Here is a 9,129-nt window from a genome sequence, read left to right as displayed (position 1 = left end):
TCTAAAAGTGCAATAATTACATTAAGAGGTATATTGTTCTGAATTCTGAAAAATATCAAATGTCTGAATTAACCCCATATAAGAAAATTTTTATTTATATATATAATTCAATAAAGAAACAATATTAAAATTTATTATAATAAATATTACCTGATGTGGCGTAATCCGGCTGCTCCCTACTGGATATGATCTGCTTGCTAGCAATGACGAAAACTGGGGTGACCTGCAAGAGAAGAGTTGGAGATCCCGGGGCGGCTGACCCGGCGGGGACACTCAGATGGCTAAGTTAGCACACAATAGCTGTACTAGAGAGCTTGAAGATGATGAATAGTGAGTTTGAGAGCTAAAGAGCAAAGATTATGCATAAAAACATACCTTTGCCCCTAGGGGTGAAGTCTTTATATACTAGAATCCTGACAGGTAAGGGCCTCAGAGCCTGAGACTGAGGGCTTGTTCGTTTGCTTTGATGTTTGATATCTAAAAGTGCAATAATTACATTAAGAGGTATATTGTTCTGAATTCTGAAAAATATCAAATGTCTGAATTAACCCCATATAAGAAAATTTTTACTTATATATATAATTCAATAAAGAAACAATATTAAAAATTATTATAATAAATATTACCTGATGTGGCGTAATCCAGTTGCTTCCTACTGGATATGATCTGCTTGCTAGCAATGACGAAAACTGGGGTGACCTGCAAGAGAAGAGTCGGAGATCCCGGGGCGGCTGACCCGGCGGAGACACTCCGATGGCTAAGTTAGCACACAATAGCTGTACTAGAGAGCTTGAAGATGATGAATAGTGAGTTTGAGAGCTAAAGAGCAAAGATTATGCATAAAAACATACCTTCGCCCCTGGGGGTGAAGTCTTTATATACTAGAATCCTGACAGGTTAGGTGGAGTAGGTTGCTATGTCAGATCCGTTACCGTGTTAGTTGGGAGTAACGTCTCCCGCGATGAGGTTGGCCATCCTCATCTGAACCGGGGAGTGGGTGAACTAATGTAGCTATTACAATGTATGGTCCTGAGGGATGCAGAGTACGGAGGTGCATTCCTCGAGGTTGCCATGCGGAGATCAATCAGACTAGGTAGTGGGCTGCTCATGAAGTGTCGGGCTGCTTGGTGGCGAAGTGCTTGAGTTCGCGTTTCACAAACTTGATCTGCCCCGAATGCCAAAGTGCTTTAATACCAAGGTGATCTTGCACTGAGGTAGGCCTGTTCCGTGGTGGCTCATCTGTCCGAGCTCAACCTGTAGCGGACTTGGCACTGTTGTCCTACTCACGAACTGGTACCAGGATGATCTTAGCCCGAAGTAACTTTAGTTTGGGGTACTAGCGTACCCGAGGTTGCTTTGTAGCGAGCTGATCTATGCTGAGCTATCACCCGTGTTGAGTCATGCCCACGTGTCGATCTGATCATGTCGAATTGTCACTTATGCCGAGTCACGTCCACGTATCTCTTGATTATGAGGTCGGGCCAAATTCCCCTTCATCAATTGCCTCCACTCCCCGAGCTAGGGGTCACGACCCAGTGGGGGGAGTTTACGACATGACAAATGGATTTTGGCTCGAAGTCCAGGCTGCTCTGTCAGATCGCGTGCGGTTTACGCGCGGACGTCACACGGTCTATAGAATCCGCGAACGCCAAAAAACATGCTAAACTATTTTCGATCTTGAGGGTCGTGCAACCGGCTTTCTTAGAAGCCGTTGGATTGCTTTGATCTTGACTGATGCTTCTTCGATCTAAGGTCGTGCTTAGCTTCTTTAGCTCGGGTTTTCTAGTTCACCACTTTCTTCCAGTTCGATCATCCCACTTCGGTGAGTCTCCTTTTGCTTTCCCTTTTACTTCGGTTCAGTTCCATGTCTTCCTCTAGTTCTGATGGTCTTTTAGATGAGGCTGAGGGGGGTACCATGGCCTAGATCAATAGCTGAGATGAGGCTACTTCGGGCCTAGAGGCAGTCCATGGCCTTCCTGAGGTATAGTCATCCTGGGAGGTGCGAGAGGCCTCGAGTAGTCTAGCATCCACTTCTCATCAAGGTCGGGTGCCAAACAACTTTGGCCCTTCAACAATGACCTTGGACTGGCTCCAGGCCTTAGTATGCTGGTACAACCTCCCAAGAGAGTTCTCCTACAGTCTCCCCTTAGGTAACTTCCCTTGGGAACACAATCACAACGAGATTGTGATTTTTTAAGAGCAGCTCGTGGTTGGTCTTCGTCTTCCTTTGCACCCCTTAATTGTAGAGGTCCTGAAATCTTTCGATATTACCATAGACCAGTTACACCCGAACTTCATCCACAACGTAGTAGGGACCATTTCACTTTTTTATGAGTATTGTCTTCCCCTCAACCTCGAGATCTTTTCTTCTATTTTGTCAATTAAGAAAAACTCTTTTTGTGCTCTTCCCAAGCATAGGAGAACTTACTACCTATCTCCTCACCCATGCTATAAGCTTTTGCATGAACTTCCCAACAGGATCCTGCCCTGGAAACGGGATTACTTCGTAGTCCGTAACCCCGAGGGGTGGCCTTTCCTAACCCATTGGAGGCCGACCATTCAAGATTCTGGTGTTAGACTGGACTTGAAGACAAGGGAAATGCTCAAGTCTTGGGCAGAGCTCAGCCTCATCTGCGCAGACTACCTTGCCAAAGATAAGCTCGTGCAGGTCGGCTTGAGTCCTGGTAGGTCGCCTTGGGTTTTTTGCTTTTTTAAGGTTCTGACTGGTTCGTGGCTAATCTTATTTTTTATTTTTGCAGTTACCATGCCGGTCAGTGCAGAAAGTCTCTTGAGGAGCTCCTATAAGGGGAAGAAGAGGGCTGCAAAGAGACCGCACCAGGAGGCCGGTCTTTCATCTGAGGTCTTAATCGTGGAGTGGGTCTCCACTGGGCCTCCCCAGGAAGAGGTCCGACCTGCTGCTCCCAAGGCGGTTATGGACGAGGGCCACCGTAAGGGAGCTCGCCACCAAGAGTCGGAGAGTTCGTCCGCACCCATGGAGGCGGGTACCGCACCAGAGAATAATCCTCAGAGCTCACAAGAGAGCATTGTGGACCACGTGTTCGCCATGCGTAAGAGTTGGGATGTCGTCTTTCACGATGAAGTCGCAAGGTGGGCGGAGATGTCTACGGGCCGACTTTTGGGACTAATCGCCAGTCACTGTATTGTGGTAAGCATTCTGACTTTTTCTCCTCCTCCCTTTTTCTTTTTTTCTTTTTTTTTTTTTTTGACTGGCCTTAGTTTTCTTTATGTAGGCTAACTCTGTTGGTCACATGCTGGCCTACCAATTAGCAATTCGTTCAAAGGAAGCTCATGACACCAAGACGGAGGTGCAGAAGCTCCACCGCGAGCTGGACCTGACTCGGGGTGAGGTACTTAGAGCCAAAAAGGAAGTTGAGGCCCAGAAGCAGCTGATCTTGACCCAGGAAGGGCAGATCACCACGTTGGCTAATGAGAAGGTGCGGCTTCAGCGAGAGATCACGAACCTCGAGGCCATGGTCAAAGAGCGCATCGAAATCTTTGAGACCGCCATTGCAGAAGAAAGGAAAAAGGCCATTGAGAGCTTCAAAGAGTCCCCAGAGTTCAAGGCCCTACAGGTTGAATACGGCTCGAGCTCCTATCGCTCTGGGTTCAAGTTGTATCAGTACCTGGTCTGCTAAAAGTTCCCCAATCTCGACCTTGGTGGCATCATGATGACAGGCTTAGAATTCGGGGTGGCAAAGATGGCGGACAAGGAGCCCGACTCCCCAGGGGAGGAGAGTGATGATGAGGTTGAAGTGGTGGACTCCTCTGCGTGATAGCTTGTTGTTCTTTTTCTCTCTCTTTTTTTTTTTTGAATTATGGATGTACACCACGGGGCCATTGAGATCGAGTCATAGTAAAATCCATGTACTTGAACTTTTTCATTAATGAAGTATATTGTTTCGGAGTAACCTAAGTGCAAAATAATTCTAAGTGAGAGTGAGCCCCAACTTGGGTAATTTAATGTGTAGGTTACCCGAATTGTCGATCTATCGAGTAAGATAGCCAAAATAAAATTTGCATGTGTTTCACTCCAATTCTGTGTGGATTACCTCGAACTGTCGAGTTACCGAGCTTGGTAACAAATAAGGGTAAACAGAGTGGAATTTTTCCAAGTGTTTGTCACCCCGAGCTGCCTGCTATGGCTATTAGTAGGGGTAACATCACGTAATGTACTCCGTGCACGGGCTACTTGCTTAAATGTTGGCTTGTCCTCTTTAGGCCCGATCTGTTGAAGTTTTTGTTAGTTTGGCATTTTTAGCCCTTAGGTCCTGAGAGCGACTTAAGGTCCACTCTCCTTGGGTTTGCCCATGCCGAAGAGGCGACTAGATCTTGGGTGCCCATGCCGAGGAGACTGGGACTTGGGGAGTGTCGAGCTTCTTGTGAGGTGCCAGGCTAACTGGGTGTTGAGCTGCCTTTGAGGTGTCGAGCCGACTAGGTACCGAGCTCTCTGCCAGTTCGGTACCTAAGCCCTTAGGCTCCGGGAGTGACTTAAGGTCCACTCTCAGGTTTTGCCCATGCTGAAGAGGTGACTAGGTCTTAAGAATTAACTTAGTCCATCCTCTTGGACTTTGCCCATGCCGAAGAGACGAATGGATCTTATGCAGCAGTACAACCCTTAGGCTTTGGGAGCAACTCATAGTCCACTCCTGAACTTTGCCCATGCCAAAGAGGCAACTGGGTCTTGCTGTGGCCCTTAGGCTCTAAGAGCGACTTAAGGTCCACTCCTGAACTTTGCCCACGTCGAAGAGGCAATTGGGTCTTGCTATGGCCCTTAGGCTCTGGGAGTGACTTAAGGTCCACTCCTAAAATTTTCCCACACCGAAAAGGCAACTACGTCTTGTTATGGCCCTTAGGCTCTAGGAGCGACTTAAGGTCCACTCCTAAACTTTGCCCATGCCGAAAAGGCAACTGGGTCTTGTGTTGGTGCCGAGGCCAATCGTTAGCTTGGCCTTTGGTCTTCTAGGGTGTTTCTGCAGTTCGCTCCTTAATTTGGTAACCACAGGTAGTATCGCCTAAGATTGTTGATATTCTATGCTCGAGGTACTGATTTTTCTTCTACGGTTCCGAGTTCATACGTACCTTCCCCAAGTACTCGCTTTACTCGGTAGGGACCTTCCCAGTTTAGTCCGATCTTACCTACACCGGGCTCAAGCACCATAACTTTCCGAAGGACCAGGTCGCCAACACGAAAGTGCCACTTCTTGACTCGGGCATTATAGTGTCGAGCTACTTTTTGTTGGTAAGATGCGGTCCGGATGTACGCAAGGTCCCATATTTCTTCCACCAGGTCAAGGTTGGTACGACGCTCGTTATCATTTTCTTCGTCGTCGTAAGCCTCCGGGCATAGTGTAGGTATATCGATCTCGGTTGGGATTACCGCTTCTATGCCATAGATGAGGTTAAAGGGGGCTTCACCTGTGGCAGTCTTGATGGTAGTTCAATAGGCCCATGGCATGCTAAGTAGCTCATCCACCCATAGTCTTTTAACCTGGGCTAAGCGGGCTTTTAGTCTGTTAACATGTGTATTATATGTACTGTACACATGCTTAGTACCTGTAGGGGTATTTTCATAATTCTATAGACATATTGTTATGTACGGCCAGAATAGTATAAATAGAAAGCTTCACTCGACTGAAGCTAAGTTTTGTTGAGGCCTTAACTCAGTTGCCTCTTATTCTTCTTCCTCTTCTCCATCTTCTTTTCTTCTTCTTTCTCCTTCTTCTTTTCTTCTTCTTCTTGGTCTCCTGCTCATTATGGTATCAGAGCAAGTCCATCCAGGCCTAGAAAACAACTAGCTAGGGTCTCTCTCCACTACTGCGAAGGAGCTATATTACTGATGCTTGAAGACAAGGAAGATGAAGCTTTTCTAGTGTTGTGGTTAGTCTCCACTGCCGAGTAGGGCTCTGCTACGAGTATGCTGACTGTTCAACTTCCTAGCATAGAAAAAGGGTTCGGCTACATGTATTTTTTGAGAAGCGCCCCAAGCAGCTTCATCTACTTGTAAACAGGGGGGAGGAGTTTATCAATTTATTACTCTGACCTGACAATTGTTTGGAGGACCTGAACCATTACCAGAATATTGAGTGGAAGTGTGAGGAAGATGCAAAATGGTATAAGAAACTTGTCTCACAACAAAGGGTGTTTGCCTTTCTACATGGTCTCAATCCTATCTATGAACCCATCAGAGTACAAATTCTAAGTTCTAAGGATCTTCCTTCAATTCAGGAGGTCTATGCACTTGTCTAGTCTGAAGAGAGCAGAAGGAACTTGATGAACAGCACCGGAGGGGATGCAATTGTATTGGTGGCAAAGGGGGGTCCCTCTACTACTGGTGGACCTTCTTTCAAAAGAGGGGATCTCCAAAATAAAGCAGAAGATAAGGAAAAATTGTGGTGCACTAATTATTAGAAGCCCCGACACACCAAAGATACTTGTTGGGATCTCCATGGAAAACCGAAGTGGGTTCAAGATTTACCTAAGAAGCAAGGCTCATATGGTATTAGAAGACCCAGGCAGCAAGGTACCAAGAAACACTACATGGCCAATATGGTTACTCGGGAGAATCAGCCCTCTACCTCCACTGTGACTCAACCACCGTATGGCCAACATAAGTACTCTGAATCCGACCCAATGGAGGATATTGTCAACTCCATCTGTAACCATTTGGAGCTTTATGGTAGAACAATTCGCCAAATGGATGCTCCTCCCACCACCTCTTTTGCATCCACATCAGGTAATCCTGCCACAGGTTTCCATGTTGCTTCTCACAACCTTGACTCTCCATGGATCATTGATTTTAGAGCGTCAAAACACATAACTGGTATGTCCTCTTTCTTCCAAACTTATCACTCTCTTTCTAAAAGAGATAAAGTGAGACTAGCTGATGGATCATACTCTCCCATAGCTGGTCAATGAACTCTCTCTCTCTCTTCCCCTTGGCCTTACTCTTTTTAATGTTCATCATGTTCCAAAATTTCCTATGAATTTGTTTTCAGTCAGTAGTGTTACAAATTCCTTAAATTGTTCTATGACTTTTTTCCCTTCCTATTGTGTGATTCAGGATCTGGCCTCGAGAAGGACGATTGGTAGGGGTCGTATGGTTGATGGACTCTATATGATGGAGAATACGGCTTGTCTTCTTGTTACAGAGTCTCTGAGTCTGTTCAGAAAGGGTAAAATGTATTTATCACATTGTCGTTTGGGTCACTTGTCTTTTGGGTCGTAGAAAGTTGTTTTCCAAGAACTATGAAAGTTCGTGTCTGTTTCCAATTTTTCTTGTCAAACATATCAGTTAAACAAACATTGTAGAACTCAATTTCCCCAAAGAAATAGTAAATATGAGATTCCTTTTCACATTGTGCATTCGGATGTGTGGGGCCCTACTACTTTACCTTCTGAGAGTGGCTACAAGTACTTTATTACCTTCATTGACGATTATTCCAGATACATTTGGGTATATCCAATGCGAACCTGTGAGGAAATACAAAAAATTATCCAAGATTTTCAGTGGATGGTTTTCACCCAATTTCATACCAAAATTCAAATATTTCAGTCAAACAATGCAAAAGATTTTTTTCATAGTGACCTCACGGAGTTCTTTGCTTCACATGGCTCACTTCATCGGAGCTCTTGTGTCCACATGCCACAACAAAATGGTGTGGCTGAATGGAAGAACTGTCACCTTCTTGAAGTGGCACGAGGTTTACTACTCCATATGAATGTTCCCAAACATTTTTGGCTTAAAGTCGTCATTTGTTCTACATACCTCATTAACAGAATGTCCTAATGGATTTAAGCATGGCCACAGGCGAAAAGGTTTCCTCATAATCGATGCCATTTTTCTGAGTGTACCCTTTCGCCACTAGACGAGCTTTGAAGGTCTCAACCCTACCATCGGGGCCCTCTTCCTCTTGTAAATCCATTTGCAACCGATTGCTTTTACCGCGGTGGGCGGATCTACTAGAGTCCAGACTCCATTGGTCTCCATTGAGGGGGAGTGTTAACATGTGTATTATATGTACTGTACACAGGCTTAGTACCCGTAGGGGTATTTTCATAATTCTGTAGACATATTGTTATGTATGGCCAGAATAGTATAAATAGAAAGCTTCACTCGACTGAAGCTAAGTTTTGTTGAGGCCTTAACTCAGTTGCCTCTTATTCTTCTTCCTCTTCTCCTTCTTCTTTTCTTCTTCTTCTTGGTCTCCTATTCAACATAGTCCACGGAGTAAAGCTCTACTCGTGACTTTTGCTTGCCCATTTGCTTGAGGGTGTGCCACCGAAGTGAAATTCTGTTGTATCCTCATCTTGGCACACCAGTTTTGAAACATGACATCTTCAAACTGCTTGTTGTTATTAGAGATAAGTACTTGAGGTAGTCCGAAGCGGCACACTATACTCCTCCAAAAGAAGTTTTGTATATTTCATGTTGTGATTGTTACCAAGGGTTCCGCCTCTACCCACTTTGTGAAGTAATCCACTGCCACCACCATAAATCTCCTTTGTCCTGTCGTTAGAGGGAATGGTCCAAGGATGTCAATTCCCCATTGTGCGAAAGGCCAAGGGCTAGTGAGGTACTTCAGGTCGGTAGGAGGTTGATGATGGATGTTGGCATGCCTCTGGCATTTATCGCATTTCTTGACAAACTCGAGTGTGTCTGCCTTCATCGTGGGCCAGTAATATCCTTCTACTAACGCTTTCTGGGCGAGAGCATTGCCCCCAAGTGTCCTCCTCACAGGCTTTCATGAGTGTCAAAGAGAACGAGCTCAGCCTCTGAAGGTCACGAGCAACGCAAGTAGGGGAGCATGTAGGATATTCAGTACAGTCGTCCGTCTATCATGACATACTTGGCTGACTATCGCTCAACCCTTCTGCTCACGTTGCGATCTGCGAGTCGGGTTCCATGAAGCAAGTAGCTCACGAGTGGATCATTCAAGCTTGGCTCTGTTTGCGCAACAGGAGCGACCTCTTCTGCCCCCCCCCCCAAGAATGCTAGACCGAGGTAAGTTCTCTATGTACACGGTCCTCATGATGTTGTTGTTCGTGCTGGCTAACCAGGACAGGGTGTCGGCCTCAGCATTTTTGGACCTTGGGATCTACCTAATGAAG

The sequence above is a fragment of the Nelumbo lutea genome, chromosome 1 (genome assembly GCF_056320005.1).
Source record: "Nelumbo lutea isolate HS-2025 chromosome 1, American lotus-T2T, whole genome shotgun sequence".
Classification (NCBI taxonomy): domain Eukaryota; kingdom Viridiplantae; phylum Streptophyta; class Magnoliopsida; order Proteales; family Nelumbonaceae; genus Nelumbo; species Nelumbo lutea.
This window is presented reverse-complemented; position numbering follows the sequence as displayed.